This window comes from Mandrillus leucophaeus, unplaced genomic scaffold (assembly GCF_000951045.1).
Source record: "Mandrillus leucophaeus isolate KB7577 unplaced genomic scaffold, Mleu.le_1.0 Scaffold383, whole genome shotgun sequence".
Classification (NCBI taxonomy): domain Eukaryota; kingdom Metazoa; phylum Chordata; class Mammalia; order Primates; family Cercopithecidae; genus Mandrillus; species Mandrillus leucophaeus.
Window position 1 is genome coordinate 267,785 of NW_012104065.1, and position 27,218 is coordinate 295,002.

At 43.6% G+C, this 27,218-nt stretch overlaps 1 protein-coding gene across 1 annotated transcript in view; it reads right to left on the reverse strand.

Moving 5' to 3' along the window:
• The window catches only part of LOC105547297 (glutamate receptor ionotropic, NMDA 2B-like), a gene marked incomplete at its 3' end in the record, with an annotated part of 238,908 nt that extends 213,564 nt beyond the window's left edge, over positions 1-25,344 (reverse strand). The window contains exon 1 of the mRNA XM_011990837.1: positions 25,279-25,344. The remainder of the gene's footprint in view (positions 1-25,278) is intronic.
• Positions 25,345-27,218: the final 1,874 nt, after the last annotated feature.

Here is a 27,218-nt window from a genome sequence, read left to right on the forward strand (position 1 = left end):
AGCAACGAGCCACATCATCACGAGCATACCTGGAGGTGGCCAACATGGTGAAACACCATCTCTACCAAACATATAAAAAATTACCTGGGTGTGATGGTGCATGCCTGTAATCCCAGCTACTGTGGAGGCTGCAGCAGAAGAATCACTTGAACCTGGGAGGTGGAGGTTGCAGTGAGCCGAGATCTTGCCACTATACTCCAGCATGGGTGACAGAGTGAGACTCTGTCTCAAAAAAAAAAAACAACTTTTTCTTCTTTGAAGGGACAAAAAAAAATCTTATGACACAAAAGGAACATAATTTGTCACAAAAGGGAAGAAAAATTGTGCAACTGAGCCCTCCAATTATACCATCACAGGGAATAGCTTCCACTTTAGAGAAATGCTTTCATATAGAGCTGATAGAAAGAGGGCCAAAGTCATGTGGTTGCTCTTTTTTAGGCATATAAATGAGCCTTCACCCAATGTACCCATCTTTTGTCTCTTTTCTATTCCAGAAGAAGATTTGACAAAAGTGATCATGGATTTAACAAAACATCTTTTAAGATATTTGAAGTAAATAAAATATTATAATAAACTATAAACAAATGTGACCATATATTTTAAGGCCAAATATTCTATTTGATTAGATATTATTTGAGACAAATGGGTTACATATTTATTTAGACCTAGCATTCTTTGTTAGCAGAGAGATTTTCACACTATTTCTTGTAGCAGGATCTGACCTGTAAATAAACCTAAGTACTATTTGGAAACACCGTAAGTGCTATTGGGAAAATGCGAATTCAAAACCAAAACCTTAAGGTAATATCAAAGATGCTGAAAGATTAACAGAAAGGACAGAAGACTCACCGCACGTCTGCAGCAGACATAGAATCTTGCCTAAATCATTATGTTGGCTCTATTTTAACAGGGTAGAACCTGTGAGGCATTCAAATTCAAAACTTTACTTCGATGATTTCAAGGAGCAAGAAACAGCTGAACCGGTTCTAACTGAAGCAAAATGTCCTTATTCTACTTAGCTAAAATTAGTTATGCATCCAAATAATTTTGAGATGAAATGAGCAGAATTCATCATGTACACTGGAGCTGGCTTCTTCACTTAACTCAATTCCACCTTTGGGCCTATATATGGCATACAACACTTTGAAACTACAAAACAAGTATAAAAGGCAAATGAAGAGATAAAGATAAGCAGCCAGTGGCTTCAATTAAGAAACAAAGAACCATCCCATTTGATGTGCCTGCTGTATGCAATGCACTTCTCTAGACTACGTGCAGTGTGAAGATCAGGAAGATACAGCCTGGCTCTCCAGGGGGCCCCAGCTGCATGGTGGCACCAGACACGTATATTAATAACTTGCAAACAAGACAAGGGTGACAAGGGCCATTGAGAATACAGAGTGATACGTAAGAATGCAGGAGAGAAAAATGCATCCCCTGTTTGAAGGAAATGGGAAGGCTTCTTAGAGGAGGTGAGGTTGCAGCGACACCTTGAAGAACTTACTTGCAGAACTTTGACAGTGCTGGGATGGAGCAGGGGATATGTCTGACTGAAGGCAGGAACGGCCTGAGCAAAGCCAAGGAAGTGTGTCAAGGGCATGCACTAAGTGCACGAATGAGCTGGAGCAGAAAGAGGAGGAAGCAACACAGTGGGCAGGAGGCGACAAAGGCCGTCAGAGACGAACCACGGACGCCCAGGCACACTGCGGAGGAAAACAAGGACTTCATTCTGCACGCAATAATGAGCCATTAAAGGCTTCCGAGGAGGCAGATGTGATTAGATCTCTGATTTAAATGACAACTCATGGCAATCCGAGTTATGTTCTTAAAATCTACATTCCTCAGAGAAAATTTTGCAGAAATCTCTTATCAGGGCAATAACGCTTTCTCGGTGTCACAGCTGCCCTGAATGCCCCTCCCCTCATTCTGTTCTAAAAGCCTCTGTGTGAAAACAAGCGCCTTTTTCTCCGAGTCGTTTCCTCCAACTGTTCGTTCCGTATGGACTCTGGGTGCCCTGTGTGGGCTCACATCTGTCTGCCCAGCAACGAGCCACATCATCACGAGCATACCTGGAGGGTCTTCTGGGAGTCACCAGTAAGCCCTTGAGCCACAGAACCAAACTTCCATTTCGCTGTAAACATACACTGCAATGGAGAGCACGAGGGAACATTTTTACGTGGATGAATAGCATCCATGGCCCTCAAACAGTTAACTCCGAGGTTAACTTCTTCCACGATTTCTCTAGACTTGGAGAATCAGAGTTCAGATCCTCCCTCTAGGGCCGCAATTAAAGACTCTGAATTTATAAGGAAAGTTCTTTTTCGTCCTCTACCCTTAATTTCTGTGTATAAACAGACTCAATTTGTCCAATACCGTATGTCCCACAGGTTAAAGAGAGTTCAGGTTATTTTCTTATAGGCATAAAAAATAAATTAGATTAAAATTCGAGTGGAGCAGAATAGTGAACAAGAAAAGAGAAAGAAACCAGCAAAGACAGGGTCAGGCCACACGGTGCCATACCATCAACCTATTGCTTCCATTAGCTGTTCTCTTGGGGATCGGTCATTTTCTGATGCTTCCACTGGACTCGGCTCGCCTGCAACAAGTCTGCCATTGGGAGCCTCTCCTGGGAGGTCAGCCTCAGTAAATATAGTAACTAGTATTTTTGATGTAATGCAGGATATGGGAAGAAAGGTACTTAGGGCATTTGGTGTGCATACCATATACGTCTGTATGGGTACACACACAAGCATGAGACACAGAGAGAGAGGACTGCAAAGAGAGACTTCAACCATAAAGCACTACTGAGGTATCTCTCAGTGGAAATTAAAGACAGAAGTACCCAATAAACTCATCTTCAACTCATTGATAACCTTCCACTGGGCCAGATGGAGAAGGCTAATGCTGTAACACATCAGAGCTCCCTCCACACCAACCTCTGAGAAGCAGTTCAGCTTCCTCCCATGGCCTGTCTCCTGTGGGAAGAGGTGAGAACCACACAGGAATGAGTGCTGAGCTCCTATAAGGCTGCTAGGAGGGAAGAGACCCACCTGGGAGCTGGCGGTTTCTCCTCCACAAATGCCTCCCACCCAGTGCCGACTCCCCAGCACAGCAGTCGGTTCCCTCATCTCTCTTGCCTCCCTTGATGACGATGCAGGCTCTGCGGAGGCCCGTCTTGGGTGAGCTCCCACATTCTGAATCTTCGTGGTTTACTGTAACCTCCCAGAGGGTGAAAAGGGAAGGGAGATGTGAAAACCCAGATTGGGCAAATTACTAACTCTGAGAAATATAAGAACCTAATGAATCTGGAGCTGACATGTCCAAGGAGGAAACCACTGGCCGCACATGACTATTGGCACTTAAATTAACTGAAATTCCCCATTTTCACTAGTCACAGGTGGCTAGTGGCTATCACATTGGACAGCAAAGTTAGAGAACATTTCCATCACGGTAGAAAGTTTTATTGTACAGCACTGGTCTCAAGGCTCTTGGGAAGAGGTCTATTTGCACCTTAGATTAGAAATAAAATGTAGTGTTTGTGATAAAGTGAAAAGAGCACTAATTAGGATTAAGACTAGGCTGAGTTTTACTAATAATGGGCTAATAATGGCAACACAATCTGTAGAAATAAGGGCACTGGAGTGACAGGTGATCCCTGGAGCTTTACCCTACAGAGAAAAATGAGGTAACAGGGTTCAATGGGGAGCATGGGACCCCGGAATTCACAAGACCTGAGTCCACACGCCAGCACAGTCCTGACGCCCAGGGGCAAGTCACATGAGCTGTCCTAGCCTTCACTTCCTCAGCTGCATAATGGAACAACATCATCTATCTCATTTGCCAAATGAGGTCATAGATTTAAAATATACTTAAAAGCATCCAGCATGCTGCCAAATGCTAAACAAAAGCTGGGTGTTACCCCCAAAGGTTGGTACACAGTATGTTTCTCTCTCCTTTATTCCTAGGGAGGCTCTCATTAGCAGATGCCCAGGACGTGGCACTGTGCATTTTTCTTATACCACATCTCTCCTCCCGTGGGCAACCTCTGGTGGAGGCATTTTGTTGCCTGTGTTTGGCAAGCCCAGATTTGCTTCCTCCTCCGTGTTCTCCTTGTCCTCTCTCTCCTTCTCCTACTACTCATCCTCCTCCTCTTCCTCCCACCCACTACCAACACAACCACAAAAAGACGAGAAGGTTATTTTAAAGTCACCCATGAAACACACCCTTGAAGTCCCTCCTTGGCTTCGAGAGATGGGGAAAAAAGACGTTATAGAGATGTCATTTATTAAAGTCCTGCTCTATCCAGAGCACTTGATTTGGACCGTGGGAATTAGCTTAAAAGAAAAAAAACAGGGAGGGGAAATGAAAGAAACACTTTTGGATATTCTCTAAAAATACTAAGGGATTCTTCATACATATCAGCAAGTGTAAACTAATGTAGGCCAAATCTAATAAATAATTGTGACCAAAATGAGAGACTGAGTAACAGGACACGGAGAATCTGGTGGGTTATTCAGGAAAGTTTCTTAGGGGAGTTCAAAATTGAGCCAGATTTTAAAGGAGGTGACAGACACAGTTTGGCAAAAGGAGAGAAGGAGGCTTTCCAGGAAGGGGAATTATAACACTCTAAGGTGTAGAGACAGACAGGGAGGAGTTCAGATAGGTGAACGCCCAGAGACTGGGAGGGAGTAACACAAGGCAGGCAGCCGCCGGGGTGGGGCCCGCAGGGAGAGGGAGGTCAGGCTGCAGAGGGCTTCCTGGGGAATTTCCTTTTGCTAATAAGCAGTAATGGAGAGCCACCGTGGATTCATGAGTAGAGGAAAACAGTGTTTAATGAAGACAATTCCAGCAGCTGTGTGGAGGGTGGAGGAGAGGGGGCGAGGTCCAGGCAGGGGATGCCAGCTAGAGTCCTGCACTAAGCAGTAGCCATGGAAATGGAAAATGAGGATCCAAGGAAACCATGCAGAGGGAGGACCAGCTGACATTGGCGTGGAGTGGAAGTGGGGGATTTTGGAGAGGGGGGCAGTGGAAACTGGTGCCAGGACAGTGTGCCACTGGCAGCCATAGAAATGTGTTGGCGAAGAGATGCTGATTGAATGAAGAGAGAACGGAGAGGAACAGTGGGTTTCTTTCCTTTTTTCTTTTGATCGTCACCGTTTTCCAATATTGCAATATTGGGAGAACATGCCAGGAGAGATTTCTATCCACCACTGGAGATATTATTATTCAGGATGCTGGAACCGTAGATTGCAGAACGATCAAAACCAGTTTGTAACTGAAACCATGTGAGAAAATGAGCCTTCAAGGGAGTGGAGGACTGAGAAGAAAAAACAGAATGGACACTTGATTGAGCTCCGAGAAAATGGTGGCATAAGTGGGGCAGAGCTTTTCAGCCTCAGCAATGCTGACATTTGGTGATGCCTCATCCTTCATTTTCAAGGACTGTCTCATGCATCCTAGGATTCTGAGCAGCATCCCAGGCCTCTGCCCCTGCTCCCCAGTCATGACCACGAAAACTGTCTCCAGACATTGGCAAATGTCCTTTGAGAGGAAAAACAGCCCCCACTAGAGAGCCATGGGTTAGAGGTAATATTGATATTTATTAGACATTTATAACATACCAGGCACTATTCTAAGTCCTTTATAGGTATTAATGTATTTAATTCTCAAAACAATATTTTTAAGCACTGTTTTACTATTATTCTCCATTATTCCCGAATAAGGAAACCAAGACTCGGAAGTGATGTAATTTTTCAAAGTTTCCACCATTAAAAAGTGGCAGCTTCAGGCAGTTTGGCTCCAAGACCCATGTTTCTTACCAAAAGGCTCTACTGCCTTTTTGTGGAAAGAGGATTCATATGCAAAAGCACTTTGAAGACAGACTCCATAGAATCCATGGGGTGGAATCCAAGGATTCTCCATAGAATCCTTGCTCTCCCCAGAACAAGCCTCTGGGGAGAGGCTGCTGGGGGCATGCAGGAGACCCCAAAGCATCAGGCCTATGGCACTAAAAGAAGGCTCAAACTACTTAAGAAACAGGGATCCCAGAGAGAGGGGCTGGGGGAAGACAATGAATTTTGTTTTGGATCAATAAAGGTTTTAGGGTGACCACACTGAAAGCAGCAGTGAAGAAGCAGAGAAGACAGAACTTCCTCATGTCAGGAAAGACAAGATGTATTGTGTGACAGCAAAGTCCATAATGAAGAGACAGATTGGGTCAGGACAAAGGCAGTTGTCGCTGTAAAGGACAAAACAAAGTCCCCTCGAAGCATCCAGCAAACAAAAGGTACACATGAGTGTTTATACTGGAAAGAGAATGATTATGGACATTTACATCCAAGAGTGACGATTTCTCAGCAAAGTATGATGACACCATCAACTGAGATCAGGATGATGGAGGAGAGAATGCTCCGAGAGCCCATGTTTTAAGAGTGGGTTGGGAGCCTGTGAGCAAAGGCTGGTCACGCCGTCATTCGTGATGATGGACTCTGGAAGAAAGGATTCTGAGGACTTTCTTTTTATCTGCCCTTAGTAGTGGGAGTGACAGAACACTAAAAGCAGATATGCCTGCAAGTGGGTGAGTCAGTACTGGAGAAGCTGAATTCCAGTTTGAGGAAACAGAGTGGCAGGAGAGGGAAGGAAGGGAAGCAACAAGGAATTCTAAGGCCAGGAGAAGGAAGCATTAGAGGATTCCACACTGAGAGGTAAGGTCAGTGATGTAAGTGAAGTGGAGGAAGCAAAGCCTGAAGCCACAAGGAGGGAGGATCCAGATCTTGTGGGAGGGGGTGAGAGAGACACCATAGGGAAGCAATGCTGCTGGACACCTAGACAAAGATACAATGTGGAAGAATTGGAGGGCACGTTTTTGCCGGTAAGTGGTTGATCTGCAATGGAAATGTGCAAGAATCCATGAATCCAACGTATTAAAAAAGTTAATTTAGTGTATATTTTGAAATATGTAGGAGAAAATGTAACAAAGTGCAAAAATGTTGACCATTTTAACTGAATAACTAAATAAACACTTGTTTTATTAAAATTAGACAAAGTTCTTTCCCTCTGGGCAATCTGGGCAATCCACTTACAATGAAAAATCTAAGAGCAGTTATTTCCACAGCATGAGGAGCTGTGTGCATAAAATTAGAGGGTTAAGAGCATTTATTTAATCAACCCACCACATCTTCTAGAAACACAGGTCCAGTGAAATGGCAGACAAGAATGGCTGGAGTCCCAAGAAGTCAGAGGCTATCTTCCTCCCTTAGAGTGGAGGTTGCAGGCAGCACGGCTCAGGCACACATGAGACAAAAGAACGGGTGTGAGAGAGGTGGTGGGAAGAGCAATTCTCAGACTTGGCTGTACATTAGAACCACCTGGGCAGCATTTCATATATGCTGGCCCCTAAAACAGAAATCAGAATCACTGCCCTTATGAACATACCCTAAAGTTCTTATACCCTATGAAGAAAAATGGTTTTTCATTCATATTCTCAAATTCTCTCTCTCTCATACACACACACGCGCACACACACGCGCACACACACACACACACGCACACACACGTGCACAGAGCTGGCTCTTCCACACAGTGAGCGGCAGGGAGCACGGCTTTGCTTGGCAGCTGCTTCTTCCTCCAGCTGCATCTGGGCTTGAACCCAACTGCACCGAGAAACCAGGCAGGAGCAGATGGAGGCTCACGCTCTTCTTGTCTCCACACCTACCTCATGCCCAACCCTGATTCCAATACCAAAGGGAGATCAAGACCCAATACCTTAAATATATACCATCCCTTCTCCCATGGAAACAGAAGGGCTTCACAAAGATCAATATTTCCACCAGCCTGCAGTTATTCAATTCAGATTTTAGCAAATTGCATTCGTTTTGTATAAAATTAACCCTGAATTGCCTATGCTATGAGTAGGCACCATACTTCAAGTAACCTAAAACCAGCAACAATTCAAAAGTGATTTATATGTGCCACTTGAATGCTTGACATTCTGTGAACTCATAATGCTTAATTCCTTCCCAAAATGTCTGTTTGCCACCATTTACAGGCAGGAGTGAGACAAAGAGATGTACACCAAGCAAATATCTGCCTGGCAGAGGATTGGATTATCATAGTGACCGTAACACCCAAGCAAGCCTTGGAGGCTGGCAGGCGGGCGGGCTGGCTGACCTCCACGAAGAGGTCACAAAAACTCCCTGGAGTCCAGACAGAACTTCCCAGGGGGGCAGAGCAACTGTCACTTTCTGATTCTCCCACAGAAGCGTGCCAAAATTGCTGCCACCTCGTCATCCACTAGGCAAAGAAGGAGGAAGGGTGATAGGCACTGTCCCTCCCTGGGGAATGCAGTTAGCCAGACCCTCTGTCTGCACCCGTCTCCCCCTGCCATCAGAGAAGGCAGACCTCCTTTCATCCCACTCATCCGCCACCTCTTCCTTCTACCCTGTTTTTCTCATCCTTCCTCTTCCTTTTTTCTCTCCCTCCCTAGTTTTTTCCTCCTTAACACACAGGTGGAGAAATAGCAGAGAAGCTGATGGAAGTTCAGGTCCTGGCTATGGCACTGTCCTCTTCCTTTCATCGGTGTCACCCTCTCTTTTTTTAAAATTTCCCTCTTCCCTTGCTCCTGCCATTCTCTCTAATAACCCAAGGCTCCCAGCCCTCAGATCTCCCCGGATCGCCCCCTTGGACGCACCTAATTTCTGGGCTTATTCTGTAACACTCCCAATTTCCTGAGGCGGTCCTAGGAACTGAGTTTCATACACTTTACTCCATCTCCCTCATCAGCAGAAATGAACGCACCCAGCTTCTGCAATTCTCCTCGGCACGACAGCTGTAGTGGAGGATCGTTGAGGCACAGGCTGGGGTAGGCATTTATGTAAGAAAAATAAAAGAAGATGGAGAAGGCCAGCAAGGACCATCCCTTTTGCTTTTTCCTACCCTACTGAGAAATCGGCAGTGTTACTCACAGGATATGGACAAGAGAGACAGGGAGCTCAGTTCCAGGTGCTTTACACACTTCACCTCATCTAACCTTCACATAACCTGCATTTTACAGCAGAGGAAAAGCTGGCAGTCAAAAGTTGAAATGCCTTACCCAAAGTCACTCGGTGGCAATTCCAGGATTCTGAACTCAAGTCCCTTTGACATCAAAAACCCAGCTTTTGACTCCCACAGGCTGCCTCGCTGGGGAGTGGTATTGGGGCTCCCATCTTTACTTCTGGATGTTGACTATTCAAGACCTAGACTTGCATTGGTGTAAAAGCCACAGCAGTACCAGCCCAGAATCTTGAGGGTGCCAGGACTCAGCTGTCCTTGTAAGGCACAGCTTGGTACCCAGGAGAAAAAAGAGACAAATCTCCCATGGTGGGAAAAGTAAAGAGACAATCCACTGAAAATCAACTTTGAGAGGGGAGGAGAACCTTACGAGAAATTTAAAGAAATCTTCACCCTGGGGTCCCAATGGAGACTTAATCTCTGGCTGTGGCTAGAATTTGTTCTCAGGGTCTTAGACAAGAGTCAGAGTCCATTAGGGCAGACTGGGAGGTGGCTAACATAGCAGAGAATTATAAAGAAAGCTAGTATTCCTCTATTCCAATACCTGAATCATATTCATCCCTTCCTAAGTACTTGCGTCCCCCATCCCTGGGTGGCCACGTTGGCTCACCCGTGTCTGGGCCAGATAGCCGGGCTCCTACATTACTTGATTTCTACTACCTTAAAGACACCATCAATTCTGCCTTCCTTTCTAGACATTTTTGCCCAAATCTCAGCTCCTGGTTTGTGTGAGCTCTTGGAGGATAGGCATTACATTTGATTCCATAGCAAAGAGGCCCTGCCCTTGGCCACAAACCTTCATAAACGTCCTATAAATGAATCCATGCAGCGGGTTAATCTTGAAAGACAAAAAAGTCAGGATTGCAAGGAAAAGCTGTTCTCCAAAGTCTTTACCTTCTAGAGACAAGTAACTAGAGGAATATATGCCCAGGTGTACCCTGGACACATGGTCCAGAGCAAGGGCTCTTAACCTGCCATTCATAGATAGGCTTCAGGGACCCTAAGTGCCCTAACAATCCTTCGTGTGGAAATTGAGGCATTGGCACAAAAGTTGATTTTTCAGGGAGGAGGATCCAGAACATTCATTTTAGGAATTGCAACTTAAATGCGTGGAATAAAGGTCAGGGTAGAAGTGGGAAGGCAGCAAAGATGAAGTGGATTTGGGGGTCAAGGAGGGCATCACGGACTTCACAGGCTGTAAGCCAGGCTGTTTGTGTCAGCAGCGGCGCAAAGCTTACTCGCAGAACACCTCATTCCTCAGACAGGAGCTCAGCCTTCTTTGTTCAGACCTGAGAAGCCGGCACAGTACTTAACTGTTCCCACCTTTGTTGAGAATGTTAATACAGGTTGGGTCCAAGCCCCCGCAGGTGAGAACCACATAGCATCTTTGGCATTGCCCTAGCTGGCAGCCACTGCCGTCACTCCATTTTGAGTGCCATCTATTTAACCCACCCCATTTTCCCTGTTTAGAAAGTAGAATCTCAGGATAAGCCAGATCGCAAACTTTTCTTACTTTTCCTTAATTACGTATATCAGTTTCCTGCAGCCTGCCAAGCCTGAAATTCTCACAGAGCCCCAGATCTAATACGATTTGTTCTTTAAAAAGTCATTTTGAGGGTTCCTAGCCCTGGTCTCTTTAAGGTAACTGACAGGTTCGATATTTTTGCAACCCAGTATTTGTGCTTATGAGTTTGTAATTTCTAGCCATCATCTCTTTTTTCAGAGAAGGTTATTCGCTGGCTCTCAGAGATCTTTCCAGTCCTCTGTGTTTTTCCCAAATGGCAGCCTTTGGCCCTGTACTGGCCACTTCTTTGTTAAAGACATTTTAGAATCTGTCATGAAGACCTGGGGTTATTCATCATATTCTCCTTAATTAATGTTTTAAAATCCTCTCCAATTTTATATTGGTCTTGTGTTCCCTAACTCATGCTAGAATCCAGATTATACACCATATATATATATATACACACATACACACACACACACACGTATGTGTGTGATTGTATGTGAGTAAATAGTTCCCATTTATATTTCTAAGAAATTAGAGATATGCTTCTTGTTCTTATGAAGATGGCTTTTACTGCTTTCCCTTTAATTCCTCATATAGCTAAAGTTTTTCATTTTCTATTTCCTAATCATCTTTTCTAAATATAAAAATGACACGCTTTATTGTGGAAATTTTGGAAAGATAGAGAGGTAAAATGGTAATAATTCCCTTGCTCCTAAAGTCTTAAATCTTTTGCATGATATGTCAATCTTTCTTCTCAGATTTCACAACCTTTACCATTTCTGAAGATGCCTACCTGCCCACTAAAGTGGCTTTCTTTTTAGAATAAGCCCTTTGTTTATCCGAGCAGGCTTCCTCCAGACTTTCTCATCTAGGAGAGCAAGCTGCTCTCCTAAACTATCTCAAGGCACCTGCAGAGGAGAAAGAGCCCCAGACACGAGATTCAGAAAAGCTGGGCTTGAATTCTAGCTTTTTCTTCCTCTTGACTGCATAATTTTGGGCAATCACTAGAGCACTTTATATCACTAGAGTACTTTGTACCTCAATTTCCTCACCTTTAAAATAGGGAAAATAGTTCATGCCCAGAATTCCTCTTGGTGAGTTCTTGGGAAGACCAAATAATGTATGAGGAAGACAACATATATGAGAAAACTATTGACACACTATCAAGCTTTAGAAATGTAAGTGGTTGATGTTATTGCATCCAATTTGGTTTGTCTTTACCTCTGTTGCCTTCCTTCATTGAAAACCTTCCTTTTCTTTCTCAAATTTTGGCTTGTTTAATTTTCCTTACAGTTTTTCATGTGTGATCAGTTCGTAGTGACTTTGTCCTAGGCTCACTTGAACCTGTAAATCCTCCATTAATTGGTTTCCATTTGTATCTTCTGCATTTTTGCACTAAAAATTCATGTTCTCTAAATATTCTAGAAACATGGCACCTCGTGGCCAGATTGTCTTTTCTTGCCAGGTGTAATCTGATGAGATACTCAAAGAAGTCAGTCTTGATCTGGAAGCTTCTAATTCAGAAATGACTGCTGGCCCTCTACATGGGACAACTAAGCGTCACACTGCACCACCCAAACTAGCTCTGATTGGATATCTAGTAGGTTGGGAACAGGGTAAGTCACAGTAGTTAATATTTCTGCAATGGCTACTCTGTGACAAATATTGTTCAAAGTGAAATAACTCACCTGATTCTCATAACAACTCTAAAAACCCAGAATTATTAATACTCCATTTGATGGATAAGGAATCTGATAGCACAGAGAAATAAAGACATTTGCCCAATACATGAACAAGGGTCAGAACATAAACCCAGGCAGTACGACTCCTGAGTTCTTGCTCAGGAGAAAAACCACTGTTTTCTGCCTCTGCCATGTTACACTGCAGAAAGAAAGGTGGAGAAGACAGTGGCGGGGAAAATGTAAAAAACCCAAAGATGACAGCAAAGGAGCTGAGGAAGTACAAGTGCTGAAAATAGAACCCATTTCACCCTCTGCATAACTCAACAATTACATTAATTACACTCCTGTGCATTTCTGGAAGACTGTCCTGATTGTGTCCTATAGCTAATGAGTACATCAGAAGAAAGAGGTCCACAAATCATTCACAGAAGTCCAGGTCCTAACCACCTTTCGAATCCTGCTGTGCACCCTTCTCTTTCTCCACTCTCTTCATTATGTAGAACCAGACATGCAGTATGTTTCCTTTAAGTCTCTGAGCATCAAGTCAACCATAAACATTTACTACAAAGCTTAGAGCAGAGTTTAAGAGTGTGAACTTGAGCCAAAGCACCCGGTTCAAATCCTGGTTGTGCCATTTAAGCAAAGAAAGTTTTTAACGTCTTCATGTCTTGGTATCCTCGTCTGTGAAATGCAGATAAACTTACATACCTCTATGGGTGTTTGAAAGGGTTAAATTGGTCAATTCATGGAAAGCACTAAGCACAGAACCGGTAGGTGCTCACAACAAAGTAGCAGCCATCTACTAAACATCTATGGTGTGCCAGCATTCTGTTGGGCACACACTGGGACATGAGGATGGATGCTGTTTCTCCCCTTGAGAAATTCACATCAGGAGGTGGGATGGATAGAGACATGACAGCAGTCCTTTCACATCCCAGGGTGGGCTAAGGGAGCAGGAAGAAGACAGTGATTCCAGTCTGTGGGCAACAGGAAGACCTGGAGCTGAGGATCCCTGAGCTGAAACTTGCAGGCACGAGGGGAGGTGGGGAGGGCACTGCAGTCAGAGCAAGAGGCATGAGCAAAGGCCTGGAGTGTAAATCAGCCTTTCACAGTATCCCTTGCCCCTGCCTGTGTCACCATCTCCATCTCTTCGCTTCTTGGATCATGTAAAGATAAAAGATAAGCCTGGAAAAAACAGTTTCACACATAAAGCTAGAAAGATTAGTTTTGCTCTCCTTTCTGACAAGTATTTATCTAGTTTTCTCAATAAAATACTGTGAAAGAGAAGCTGGGAAGGAGACATAGACCAAAGATTAAAAACCGCAGGTCACAATGCCTAGGTGCCACTCTGCATTCAGAATGCTGCGTACCTCACCACTCACGGCATGTCTTGCCCATTAAATATTTTCCATTTTCTTGTTCACTGAGAGTGGATATATTGAATTCAAGGCCACATAATACATTGAAAACTGGCTATTTGGAGCAGGATGCAGTTATTAATTATTATTTCATACTGCACATATGTATATTACAATTATGGTTGAGGAGATTTTTTACATTTCCTCATTCGATCCACAAAATGACATCTTTAGGGGGGTCAACATAACTGGCTCCCCTAAAGACCTCATTTTACACATGAGGAAGTGCGTTCAGCAAGGTCGTATAGCTTGCCTGAATCACACAGTGCTGGCCAGGGTGGGGCTGAGATGGGATCTGGTCAACAGGGCCAAAGACCGGTGCCTCTCTCCTCAATTCCACCTTGCTTCAAATTACTGAAAAACCTTTTTAAAATATGCATGTGGTAAAGCTAAGGCACTCCATGTGGCACCAATATATATCCTCTTTCATAATAGAAAAAAAAAAGATATGGGGAATTTAACCTTTGTATTTTACATTTGTTTTCTATAAAACTGCCCTCCGAGTTAATTGTTGATATAGACATTTGAAACAAAACTAGCTCACTCATATCCTTTTTGGAATTTCCTCTTTAACAATGATGACCCCTGTTAATAGTAAAATCCAAGCACAAAGCAGTACTTACGACTGCCATTCTCTTGCACTTAACCATCAGTCTCTATTCAAAGGAGTAGTTTACAAATGGGTTTGAGAAAAAAATAGAAAACAAGAAAATGGAGAATATTCAAAATGTCCAAGATTACATGATCAGAGAGAAGTGGATTGTTCTTTCCCTCTTAGAGGAACCAGAGTTTTCAAGTTCAGAGATGAAATATACTTACAGAATAGTAGGAGTAGGTTAAGATGATGATGCCCAGGCCTTAGCCATATGTGAAATGAATGAGATGCTCATGGCCAGTACCATGAGTTTCTCATCCTTCATCTTCACTGAATTAAATTAAGGTCCAGAAATCAGCTATTTTGTAGGGATCCATTTTTCCAGTTTTAAACAACTTTGCCTTTTACCAACAGCAAAGCCCCAAGAGAAGGGATCTAGAAGAAAATCACTTTAGCTGAAGTTTCCAAGTACATGCTGTTTATGAGTTCCACTACATGCAACATAAACCTTTATCTTTTTTAACATGGAAGCAACTCTAATTTAAAGAGTCAGGGGTTAGAATCGGAAGATGCAAGTTGGAATCCTGGCTTGCTCCTTATAGCTGTGTAACGTTCAACTCTCTAATTCTCACTCAGTTTATCTGAGAAACAGAAATAATGTCAGCCTTGTGGTGAGGATTAAGTGAAATAATGTGTATTAACATAATCTAGAATGTAATGGGCATAATCTAGAATACAAATTTTGTCTCAAGCAAAGGCAAGGCAATTCCTTATAAATAACTATATTTAGACTGACAGCAATAATTCTTGGCATTTTCATTCCACTTCTTATCTTTGAATGATACACAAATTCTGATTACATAATTCCAGGACCTTCTCATTCCTTTTCCTAATCTCTGTCTCAGTTGCATAAATGCAGACTTATCAATAAACTGGATTGCCTGCAATGGCTACTGAAAGATCATTTATGAGTTTCAGTGTCAAACTTGAATTTCATGTTGAAAGCAAAGCAACTCTGTCAATGGGTACATAATAAAAAGGAGAGGTTGAGAAGGTAACCATGATCTCATTTACTCCAGACAGTCCAGGCTGGAGTGCAGTGGTGCAATCTTGACTCAGTGCAACCTCCGCCTCCCAGGTTCAATCAATTCTCCTGCCTCAGCCTCCCAAGTAGCTGGGATTACAGGCACCTGCCACGGCACCCGGCTAATTTTTGTATTTTTAGTAGAGACAGGGTTTCACCATCTTGGCCAGGCTGGTCTTGAACTCCTGACCTCTTGATCCACCTGCCTCGGCCTCTCAAGGGAGAGTTCACTTCTAGTTGGGGAAATCAAGCAAGACTTCATGGTGTAGCCTGCCTTTGAGATGAGCCTTGAGGAATGAACAGTATTTACATGGAACTTGAAAGGAGGGGCAACAGCATAATTAGTGATGAGAGAGAGCTTTTTGAAGAAATGTCCATATCAAACACAATGTGAAAGGAAGCTCAAAGAACTGAGGCACAAAGGAATGAGTATATTTTCACTTCATCAGCCTAAAGCTGGCACTAAAGATACTTTCATCTATTCAACTCTAGGAAATCTCACCCAAAGCATTAAGAGGTGCTTGGATGGCAAGGAAATGGAAACATAAAAGATATAAACATATCAGCTTTATCTTCAATGCACATTCATTTCCATCATCATCTTTACCAACAACCAACATTTTCTGAGCACTGACCATGTGCAGAGTGCACTCTGCTAACCACTGAGGACATAAAATGACAAAGACATAAATCTTGTCCTCACAGGAAAATAAAAAATTAATAAATTTGATCACTGTAACAAATTTGATCACTTTTAAACAAAAGTGATTTCTCTTCCACATGCAGGCTCTAAACACACACACACACATCCAGTATTTCTTTCCTCAAAAATCCAAAGGGTAGCATTCTCGTACTCAGGAAAGATCTTTCAAATCTGAGCACCTATATTTGGCCAGGGTAGAATTTCTTCCGCAGTCCTTCTTCGTATGTGAACTGAAGGCAAAGCCAGGATAACAGATGTAAACAAAATCAAATAAAAACTGAAATATTCTCCATTCCCCTTTGAGCTCAGAAACAATTCTGGAGCCTCTAATAAGGTGATAAGAGGAAGAACCACGAATCACAAAGATAGCAATTGTGGCTCCACAGAGCTCACCGGTGAAACTGATCTGCATGGTAACAAACTCCAGGGTAAAGGCTGCGGTAGCTCCATAATTTGTATGTTTTGCCTATGTGGGGCCAGCCAGCAGATATTTGAAAATTCAAATCAAGGAGTATGCGTCTTAGTTTTCTCCTAAATATTTAGGCCTCACACCACCACACAGCCCACCAAACACCACTGAGTCCAAACCACACTCATACTCTTTCTCTTTTATCTTCAATGGCTATTAGCAGCTGTCTAAAAGAGAAGTAGTGTGTTTACTCTTTTATAGTTTGTCTTTTTAAAGACACAGATTCATAAATCTCGGCTTTTTTCTTGCCTCTGTACATTTAGGTTCACATTTATTTTAAAACGGAGAAGGGAGGAAGCCAAAAAGGAAGGATGTGAGAAAACTATTAACCCAGCCAGCCTAATAATCAGTGATTAAAGTTACAGTCAGAGAAGAACGACATCTTGATGCCTCCTACCCTCTTCCTCCTCTGCGTGCCTTTAATATTCCACTTCAGGCACTCAGAGGGAGGGCAACAGGGCTAGTGAATTCCAACTAGCACTCAGATAATTGCACCATTCACACCCCTTACCAGTCAATCAGGGTCTGCTTAGCCAGCCCCATTTATTAATAGTTTTCCTACATTTACACTGTTACAAAGGACTGAAATGAGGTTTTCTCTCCGAAACAAGAAATGGGGCACCCTCAATAAAGACTAAGTGGAACAGAGGATGTTTGCAAAACCAAGAACCGCTCGCCCTATTTTGCAGCCACACCTGTTTTAAGGGTGTCAGGAAAACATTCTCCCTAAGTTTCCTAACTTTCAACACCAGGCCAGTGTTAGTGTTGAGAGAGCTTCCCTTAATTCAAACACCAGTTCCATCCCTTGTGTGCAATCTGCAGACTAAGTACCATCATATCCCAACAGCATTTTTTTCTTTAACTTCTGACCCAGGGACCATCTACTAATCGTAGAACAGTTTAACAGTGACAAGGTCTTACCTTCATGTTAAAATGCTAGTATAACATAATGTTTAGAGCTAACAGGTGCCTGGTCAATCATCTTGCCCAGTCGTTCTCAAATATTTCTGCGCATTAGAATCCTCCAGGGAAGTTTTTAAAATGACCATTGCCTGAATCTCTCCATGAGAGATTTCAATTTAACTCTTTGGGGTAGGGTCTGAGCATGGGCATCATTCTTTTCTTTGTTATTCTTGTCTAGTTTTTTGTATTTGTTTTTGTTTAAGTTCTGTGGATGATTCTGTTATTGAAGTGGAGTTCAAAATCACTGCTTCAGACTACTGTCACTTTATGGAAATTAGAAAATTGAGGTCCAGAGTCAACCGTTTGTACATGGTCACAAAATAAAGCAACACAAGCAGAATTAAACATAAGCTTCTGACTCCTAAGACCACCACCTCTTTCATTATCATGTAGGCAGCTACTGGACAGCTTGGAAAAATGTAACATTTTTAAAGACCCATTACATATAAAGAGAGAACTCCGGACTCTGATGCTATGTGGATGAGCAAATGCACACCACTGGCTGACTTAGGGCCATGCATTCCAAGGGGGCTCATGGGGGCAGGGCAGGGGAGAGGAAAGTACGGAAGTGAGGGTCAGTGGACGTGGCTGACCACATTATGTGGTTTTAGGCCACGTGGCCAACCTTAGGACTATTTTCGCAGTTTTTAAAGGGTGGTTGTCAAGGAGGGCAGGTAACCTCCAATAATCCAGACTGTCAGCATTATTGCTTTATTATCCTGCACCACGCACACAGACCACAGGCATTATTGTCCCTAAATTGCACATATTTAATGCATTTATGATTTTGGGGCCCACTATATTTAGTAGGTAAGTCACTGCACAAACATATCCATCCACACACAAGTCTAATATGCACAGGTGCTTGGGGTGTGTGTGGATTTGGATACATACCCAATACACTAATCTTGAATCCAAAGATACAAACTGCTGTGGCATCTGAGTGACCAGACTACGGCCCCTAGAAGGTGGGAGGATTAGTTAAGAATGTCTACCATTTTCACAGAGTACAATTAGCTATGGGAGAAAGAATGAGTGTCTTCACCTGAGCTTCAGGCTTCTTCTAAGACTCTCTTCTCCCTTCCTGTAACCACGTAGTGCTTTTATTCAGCCACTGTTTTTAAGTTCCCTCTCTTAAAAAGAAACAAGATCTGATTTCCTAAGAAATTCTATCCAGTTGAAGCCCTGAGTGGGTCTATATAAAGATTAATGGGAACTTTAAGCTTGACATTTCTTTTTAAAGAAAGAAATTTTCCGTCTGAGTGAGGCAGTGAGGAAAGACACAGAGGATGGCATGTGGACGGCATAGTTTGCCATTGGTGAGTTGAGTAAGCAGTTCAGAGGGTTAATTCATTGAAACCTTAATTGTCTTAATCTAGGAAGCTCCTCTACTACAGGCTTTCCGCTCCCCATCAAGCTGGGCTCCAAGGAGGGCCAAAGCCCGTCGCTTCCCTCTCCTTCCAGGTCTGCCATTCCCAGAGAGCTGGCCCTGCTTCCCCTCCACCGCCTTCTCAGGGACCCTGGGCACAGCCTTATCACTGTGCCTCCCCTGCTCTGCCTCTCAAGTCCCCTTGGAATGCATGACTCTTAGGTCAGTCAATGGTGGGCATTTACTCACCCACATGTCTTCAGATCCAGGGTACTCTCTTTATATGTAATGGATCTTTAAAAAGTCATCAGGCTGAGCTTAGGTTTCTTCTGCTAATGAAACAAATACAAACCACACCATACAAAGAATGGTGAAAGTTTAGATAAATGTTTGGATAAGCAGCAGAAAAAGATACAAAATAAATTTAGGGAATCATCCATTTCAAGTCCATCTTCCCTTAGGCACCAATGCTATAGTTTAATCAAGAGGTGACTGAAGGTGTCTCCCCAACATCTCCACACCTGGACATCCCCAGGAGTAAAAACCTCGAAAATATCAAGCCACTCCAAATAGACTACCAAAGAGCATTTTGTGAATCCCCTAGGAATAATGGGATCCCTCTTCATCCATCACTCCCCTTTGCCATTACAGAAAGCAGCTGGTGTCTGAAGGGCATGGCAACTTTTTACCTTCCTACTCCAAAAACACATGGGCTAGGCTGGTCCTTCATTCTGAGTAGCTTGGCCTGGGCTAGGATCCAGGTTTCTCTTTGGACACAAACCAACTAACAGCTGTCCCTTTCCTTGTAATGGCCATCAATACAGTTAGCTGCAATCCAGTGGTCTAAGATGAAAACTGTATCATTTGCTCATTCTAGAGGCAAGTCTAATAAACAAGGTTAGGATTTCACTAACTATAGAATCACGAAAGCAGAAATTAGAGCCTCTTCTTTCTTTTAAGAAGACCCTGGCTTTACTCTCTAGCCTTGTCATTTGTAATCTGAAATTCCTAATCAAAGCAGCAGCAAATTCCTGTGTTGTTCTTTTCCTTGAGTTAAGGGATGCAAGGAAGAGCGGGAGGCTTGAGTTTTACACTAACTTTCCTCTTCATATGCTTTCTGTTCTCCTGAAATGACCTGTCTTTCCGTATCCTACAAATCTCCTATTTTTTCCTCAAGACATAATTTAAATGTCGACCCCTCCATGAAGCCCTCCTCACTCTCCCAGGTTTCTCTCCTTTATAGACCTTACCTAAATATATGATTATCTCTTTATACATGTCCACACCACTAGATCCTGGGCTACTGGAAGGTACAGACAGAGCTAATTCTTTTTCATAGCACAATGTTCTTAACAAATCTTGTTGAATAACTGAGCAAAGCAAAAGACATGAAAATAAATGAAGTTAAAAGAATAGAATAGTGTAAAAAAGACTGAGACATTAATAAAAAGATCAACTAAAAAGCAGGAGGACATAAGAAGAAAAAGAAGAAAGAGAGGAATCAGTTATGAGAAGGACCAGAATAAGAGAGCACAGAATGAAGAGAGAGCAGGCAAAAGATGTGCATAGGTGAAAGAGTGAAAGAAGAGAGGAGATGGGTGAACTTAAATATACAGGTTTCTTTCTGATTTAAAAAACAAAACAAAAAGAAGTGCTGGAATCCCAAAAGTAGAATACAAGCAGAACTGCCAATGGTCTGGTGCCAAGGCCACTAACCATGGTCTATAATTAAAAGCAGGGATGGTGTAGACCTGTGATGCATGGTCCAGCAACTCTGGTGTCAACTGATAGCTCGATAGAAATGCAAAATATGGAGCCCCAGGCCAGGTTTACTGAATTAGAATATGCATTTTCACAAAATCTCCAGATGATTTCAATATATGATAAAAATCAGAGAAGCACTGATGTAGATATTTAAAATCCACAGATAACTCTGCATTTCACTCTAATCAATGGCATGGTGTACAAAGCACTGGCACTAAGAAGTTATACAACCTTAGGAAAATCACTTAATGTCCCTGGATCTCAGTTTCTTTATTAAATGAGAAGTTCAGAGTAGATGATTTCTAAAGTGTCACATAGCTCTGATATTCTTGATCTCATCTAACAGCATAACTTTAACCCTTCCTAAACCCAAAAGAACAAACAGGTAGCATCGTCAACTAATTAATATCTCACTTCCTTTCTCCGTTCATTTATTTAACATTTTCTGAGAATCTATTATGTGCTAGTCACTACGCTAAGTACAAATGATTCTAAGATGAATAAAACATCTCTCCCTGCCCTTGAGGAGTTCACAAAATTCTTAGGGAAACAGGGCGTATAAACAAAATCAGGATAAACTAAGACGCATGAGCACATGTTGGTGAAGACCAGAAAGGAAGGTAATTCCACAGCCTGTGGCAGCCATGGAGAGTTTCAGCAAGGGGACAACGTAGACGTGCATGAGGTCCCTTCTCTGCCAACCTCTGCTGAAAGTGCTAAGAAGTGAAAAGACCAAAAATAAGGTGGAGAACATCAAGAAAACAACCAAAGGTTCATAAACACACCTTGCTGGGTTCACAATCCCCCAAAAGGTTCACAGCACAATGGATTCTGTGTAATGGCCACAGGCACCATTAACAGCCGCAGGTGAACCTCAGAAACCCACCTTCTCTGAGCTCTGCCTGCTCTTTCATCCTGACTACATTCTGTTCCAGCTTTGACCTCCTTCTGGAAGATAATATCAATTCAACCACTAATCTACTGTCCCTGGAGACTTCTTCTTGTGGTTGCAAAGAGGAGATGCACTTTAATAAATGCAAACAATTCATTAGACCAGTAACTTTTTGATCTATATTTATTTACAGTGAGAGACAATACTGGTATCCAGTCATGTGCACAGGAGCAGTGACTGAAAATGTAGTTTACTGAAAGGAAGAAATTTCTAGAATTCCTAAGGATGGGATAGAATGGCACTGAGGAAGAGGAGGAGCTTCGTTTTTCCAGCTCAGCCACTTTTGACTCCAACAAAATACACAAGATGAGTGCTTTTGTCGGCCCCAGTCCTCAATATTAAATACACAAGACTATCCTTTGGAAGAATAGTTTTCCCACCTTTAGAATGGGAAGTCCAACCCTGGCTTTTTTCTCTTCCCTAGCTTCTGCATGCTGATTTGGGATTATGATTTCTTCCCATACAATTTGTCCTTTTACCTGTCTCCTTTTATAGTCCCTCAATATTATTTATAGCCCATAAATATTAACAATTTTTTTTACCTTAACCTGTTAGTAGTATATATGTCACCTTCATTTTCAGATTCTTAAACAAGAATATAGAAAAAAAAATCCTGTCGCCAGGGTTTATTGTATTCATGGGAAACTGAAAGAATATTTTACAAGGTAATACTGTGGCCAAGGAATGGATCAGCTCAGTCCTGTTTCTCCCAAACATGCCTCATTCCACCAGCCAATTTCAGTCCATTTGCCCACCTCCCAGGTACCCCCTGCCTCTCCCCACACAAGGCTGGGTGCATGTACATGAAGGTCAAGGAAGACGGTCAAGATTCCAAAGCTATCTTTCTGGAGATAAACCAAGAACACAAAATCAAGGTTCCTGCTGTTCATCCCTTCTCCAGAGGAAGTCGCTCTTCTCAATCAGACTTAAAGAAAAGCACTTGGTGCGCAAAGTATTGAATAGAGGATTTTTTCTCTTTCCCCTCCTTTCCTGTCATTTTGCCTTCTTATTGATTCTCTCTGCCTGCGTCCATCCCTGGCAAAAAATGCATATATACGTTAGCAAAGCAAGGATCTTCAGACAGACAGGCTTCCTAGGGATGGAACCAATGGGAGAGGAAAAATTACATGTAACACCTAACTCTAAACTGCCACATCACTCTGTGTTCACAGATCCGCCATGCTCTGCCACACCTGAAACAGACATAGAAGATAACCATGTTGTTCTGCTTCTCTTGAAATCACCCACCTAATGTCCTTAACTGTGTCCTGGGAAGTCTTCATTTCCCATTATTATTATTTTTCTTAATTGCACATCAAGGAGGCTCCTCGATTGAAATTAAATTTGCTCTTCCTCCCACCAGCAGCCACCTTTCTTTCCCATGTCACCCACACTGTAAGGGGGGTGGCAGAAGGAGAAAAGACAAAATAGAACCCAGTCAGCTCTGTGCTGTGAGGGGAAAAAAGGGGGCGAGAACAATGCCCCTGAGATGGCTCAGAGCACCACTGAGTCACAGCCTCACAGAGACTGCCCGCGAGGATGGGGAACACCTGCTTCCTCATCAGGGTCTCCAAAATGGCTTTGGATGGTGAAAAGACACAGACCACCTGTGGTGATTCCTCCTTGAATCTTAACAAGCCCTTTCCAATTGGATTACCTCTCCCTTCCCTTTATAGCTTCCCCACCCACTTTTTCCTCTCTTCCTCAACTCCCTCCCCTTTCCACCTCGCCTAGTCTTGGGGACAACTAATGATAGTCTGGAACCTGGCTTCATCCACTGGCATTCAAGAGAAATGAGGTAGCTGAGATCCTGTCAAACAGCATCCTTATCAACCCCATCACCAACAAACAAACATTCCAAACGACCTACTGGGTGTAGAGTACTGGTATTGTGGCACTGGGGATGCAAAAGGGGCCCTGTGCCCCATCAGTGCCCTCCTCTCCTTGTCCATTTGTATGTATGAAAGCATTGCACATGGAGCTGCCTTTCTCACCCATACGTCTTTTCTATTTTGAAGTCAAATTAAGAGTTCATCCTCCTACTTGGAGTGGAAGCAGATGGAGAATGAGCTCAGGTGTCTCTAAGGTGAGCACACGCCAGATAACCTCAGCTATTTGTAGACGTGGTGAGAACATGGTTCAAAGTGGGATCCCACCCTCTCACTCTGATTACACCATGGTTACAAAGTAGCATTTCAGCAGTAAAACTCAAAAGAATGAAACCCAGGGAAGGGGGATAGTGAATTTGGATTACATCTATCCTTTCTGGACAATGAAGAACTATCATCTACTGTCATGTTGAGCGACAAAGATCTTTCACCATTTCCCCACATCCCTTTGGTATTTTGGATTATCAAAAAATTGTTGTTTTAAAATGCCAGAAAAAAAAGTGTGTGTGTGTTCGGGGGGTGGTAATACTTTTAGGAAAAATAATGATGCTAATGATTCTGCTACATATTTTTGGAGATCTTTATCCCAACATGATTCCTGCATTTAGACACCTTCAGAGTTCAGGGATATATGGTCAGTGGAGCAAGGAAAGGAGCAGTCCACTCACCATCATGGCCCTACAACCCATGAATGATCTGATTTTCTCAAGAGTTGTCTTGGATTGCATGAGTGACTAGCTGAAGAGTCATTAGCTAAGTCTTTTCCATTTCTCCTGCTATTTTTCTTCTCAAGTACATTAAAATACTGCCTAATCACATTTCACATATTGTAAAAATTGATGAAAGGGAAAATATTAAAGTATTAATTCCATTTTTGAGGGTACAAGACTAACACATGCAAACAGCACATCTCTTTGTTTAACACAAAGACTCACGTGTCGAATTCTGCACCCCTTCCACATGCATAGCATTTTAGAACTCTGCAAGATAGCCATTTTGCAAGAGTGTGGAAGTAACAGTTTGCTTGGAGGATGTGTGGGTATAAATAGATGTGTAGACAGAAGGAGAAATTTACAGCTCAAAAATAATAGCACAGGAAAAAATACAAATTAAAAGCAGAATATTGACAGAATTCCTCCTTTCCGAGCTTAAGATTTAAGTCCTTTAACCTGCAGCATCCTTCAAGTCCAGCTGTTCTTGGACCAGCCTGATCCCCACCTAGACCTACCCCTCTGCAATAGGCCTCCCGGGATCTCTGGGCCCAGTGTCAACCCTTTAGACAGCAAGTGGATTTCAGGGCAACAATCACAGTAATCTCAATCATTATTTTTATCTGTTTTAAAGGGCATAGAAAGGATGACTAGGAAGGTAAAGACAGGAGACAGGGAGAGAGGCATGAAGGTGACAAGGGGAATAAAGCCAACCTGAAAAAAAAAAAAAAAGAAGATTTCTAGATTCCCATAAAAATCGGAGCTTTAGCTCTGGGTGAATAAAATGCTATTTAACTGGAAAATCACACAGGTCTCCTGGCTGGCTATGTCGATATAGATATAGATATAGATACCCCTGATGCCATCCAACATCTTTTGTGCCTGCATACACCCATCCCCACTGCCCCCCAAAAGCCCAAAACCTGTTTGATGAGAGAATAAAAAGAAAAAACATGGGAGATTTCCTCCTTTGTAATAAGCCTTTTCCCCAAAACAGCATTATTTTCATATCTTGTGACCTTTTCTTCCAAAAAGATCCACTTGAGGGACTCGAAGAGATAGATAAAAGGAGGAATCCCTACCCCAGGTGAGGAAAAAATAAAATAGAATTTGCCCTACCTTGGTTTGTAGAAGCCAAACCTCTAGACGGACAGATTAAGGGAGTGAGCATGTTGGGAATGTCCAGTCCCTTCTTCTCGCTTGCATATCCACATAAGAAAGACGAAGGATAAATGAACGGAAGATAATTTAAAATCCAATTTAGCGTCAATTTTGTTTTAATCTTGTGTCTTGAAGAGATGCAAATTCAAAAAAAAGATTTAATTCAAAGGTAATTCAGGGTATGGAGAGCAGCTCACAATGCAGAATCCAGAGTAATTATTCCGTGTGCATGTGAGGTTAGTGGCTGGAATAGATTTTTAACGCTTCTTCTGGCAATTACGGTTTTTGGTTTTTGGAGCGTTAGTGGAGGAGGCTCTGTGTGGAGAAGCTGGGGGCCGGCTCCGTCCCTCGGTGGAGCATGGTCATTCCCAAAGCGTCCCCTTCCTAAGGGGGAAAAAGAGGCGGTCAGGGCTTGATTCGGGTGTCCCCCGGAGGGTGAGAAAAATGCATTCCGAAAAAGATATCAATTCGTTTTATGGAAAGAGGGGAGGAAACCCCGCATTTCCCACAGAGTGCACACGAGAGGGATTGAAAACAGCTGGTACCGGTCTATAAATAATTCAGAAAAGGTCTGGCTATACCATTCCTGGGACAGGCATGGATGAGAGGTGGGAAAGCTAACCTGAATGGAAGAGGAGAGAGGGAGGGAGCGAGCGAAGGAGGGAAGTGGGAAGGAAGGAGGAAGGGAGGGAGAAGCGGCACCATACAGCAACACACACTCACACACACGCAGAAACACAATTCCCACTTAACTCGCCAGCGAGTGCGGCCCCCAGCCCCATCTGCATTGCTGCTGACATGTCTGTCTCGCTCTCTCCATCGCCTCCAGCAGCAGCGCTGCCTCCCACCCCGGGCTTGTGCTGAATGGGTTCTGATTGTGCACGGGGTGCACACTGGGCATTTCTTGGAAGGGGCACACTGACACGCGCGCACACACGCCCCCGACGCGCACGCGCCCCGCGCGCACTCACACTCACCCCCGCGCACACTCACCCCCGCGCACACTCACGCTGCCGCCGCGCTGAGGTGCAGCGCACGGGGCTTCACCTGCAACGTGTCGATTGGACGGATGGGCGCGTGGGTCCAGCTCGGGGCGCCGCTGCCCTGCCTCTCTGCTAGGTGAGGGGATGAAACCCCCCAAAAGACCAGAGACAGCCCTACCCAGTCACAGCACCCCCTCCCCCACCAAAAAAAAAAAAAAAAAAAAAAAAAAAACCCTTAAAAAAAGCCACGTCCAAATTAGTAAGTGCCGGGTTCTGCTGGATTTCAGAGCTTTACCTCATGCCAGGTTGGTTCACGGTTTCACAGCTTCGACCCTTTATCTGCCTGACACCCCCAAACCCCTACACTGGAAGGAGAGACTCCAAAGCCAATCTTTACGTACCGGCTCCGAGCGCCTCCGCGGTTGCAGTCTCCGGAGAGGGGTGGCCGGTGGCTGGGAATGGAGGGTTTTCCTTTCCTGCAAAGCAGGATTAATGATCCGTCTCGGGGGTTTTGAAGTTCACGACTCTTCTTTGCAAGGCAAAAGGATATGCATTCGGACGCCAGCACTTCTGGATGGTGGTGATCAAGAATCACCCTGACGAGCACTCTCGATAGAGCGAAGCCCCGAGATTTCCTAGAGGTGAAGAAGCCGGAGGAAGTGGTTTTTGAAAGGGGGTGGGGGGAACCTTCCTTTCTCAAAAAGAGGTTGGGGGCGGGGGAGAGGCAGGAGCCCAGATTCCAGTTGGTGAGGATCGGAGCCGGGGGAAGGGAAGCGGGCGGGGGCAGGCTGTGCAAGTCAACCGCGCGGCAGCCGGAGAGGGAGAGCAGGAGGGGAGGAGGGGAGCGTCAGAAAAATGGGTATTAATCACCGGGGACGGGGGGAGGCGCGGGGAGCGCGGGTTGCCTGGTCTGGA